The following is a 1,597-nucleotide window of genomic DNA, read 5'->3' as shown; positions in this document are numbered from 1 at the left end:
GAAACAGACAGACAGACTGAGAGAAACAGACAGAGAGAGAGAAAGACAGACAGACAGAGGGAAACAGACTGAAAGAGAGAGACAGACAGACAGGGAGAGAGAGAGAGAGACAGGGAGAGAGAGAGACAGACAGACAGAGAGAGACAGCCAGACAGCCAGCCAGACAGCCAGGCAGAGCAAGACAATAAGACAGAAGATAGACAGAGAGAGAGAGAGAGAGAGAGACAGAGAGAGAAACAGACAGGCAGAGAGAGAGCGAGAGAGAAACAGACAGACAGGGAGAGAGAGAGACTAAGACAGAAGACAGACACAGTGAGAGAGAGAGAGATAGAGAGACAGACACAGACAGACAGAGAGAAAGAAAGAGACAGACAAAGAGACAGACAGAGAAAGACAGAGACAGACAGAGAGAGATGGAGAGAAACAGACAGACAGACAGGGAGAGAGAGACAGAGAGAGAGAGACAGACCGACAGACAGACAGGCAGAGAAAGGGAGTAAGACAGAAGGCAGACACAGTGAGAGAGACAGGTAAAGAGAGGGAGAGAGAGAGAGAGAGAGAGAGAGAGAAACAGACAGGCAGAGAGAGAGAGAGAGACAGAGAGAGAGAGAAACAGACAGGCAGAGAGAGAGAGAAACAGACAGGCAGAGAGAGAGAGAGAGACGGAGAGAGAGAGAAACAGGCAGGCAGAGAGAGAGAGAGAGAGACAGAGAGAGAGAGAAACAGACAGGCAGAGAGAGACAGAGAGAGAGAGAGAGAAACAGACAGGCAGAGAGAGACAGAGAGAGAGAGAGAGAAAAGACAGAGAGAGAAAGAGAGAAACAGAGACAGACAGAGAGACAGAGAGAGGGGGAGGAAGGGCGTGCTCGAGAAATAATTACACATATTTTATAATGCTTTTGATCCCATGAACGGTGGCCGGGTTATACTTTGAAAACAACAACAACAACAACAACAGCAACAAGAGCAGCAGCAGCAGCGAGAGCAGCAGCAGCATTCACCTACGGATTTCTAGAAAATAAGATGTTATGAAGGATAGTACACTTCCACCGGCTCTCACTGCACGTGGAGAGATTCAGAAAAGCGCTAGTTAACAACAGGAGAAAACAGCAGCTAACATGTCTTGGGGAAAATAGACGTCTTCCTGAAAACTGGGGATTTCTACTTCACCTGAAAAGAAATACATAGGCAAAGGGAAAAAGACGAACAAACACAAAACAAGCCAACAAACACGGGCCAAGGCACCGTCCCTGGAAATCTTAAGTGAGCAAAGTGTTAGTTTTCAGAAAGCGTTTCTGTTTGGGGCAAACACTAAGAAGGCCCAGACTAGAGCTGTGACGCCTTTCCCGTTGTGAAACTGTGCCGGCTGGAGGGCGGAGAAACGAAAACATCCTGAGAATGGGTGATTGAGACCCAGCCAGGGTGAAGCTTTCCTAGGGAGGCAGGGAGGGAGGGAGGAAGGGAGGCCTGAGGAGGGAAGCTGGGGGAAAATCCCCACAACTGCAGACCCGCCCGCTTGCCCACGCGGGTCAAGGGCTATGCCATCGGCCCAAGCTGCCTCTGGGGAAGTGGGACCGTGCCGCCCCCATCTTCACAA

Source organism: Pongo pygmaeus, chromosome 12 (genome assembly GCF_028885625.2).
Source record: "Pongo pygmaeus isolate AG05252 chromosome 12, NHGRI_mPonPyg2-v2.0_pri, whole genome shotgun sequence".
NCBI lineage: Eukaryota > Metazoa > Chordata > Mammalia > Primates > Hominidae > Pongo > Pongo pygmaeus.
This window is presented reverse-complemented; position numbering follows the sequence as displayed.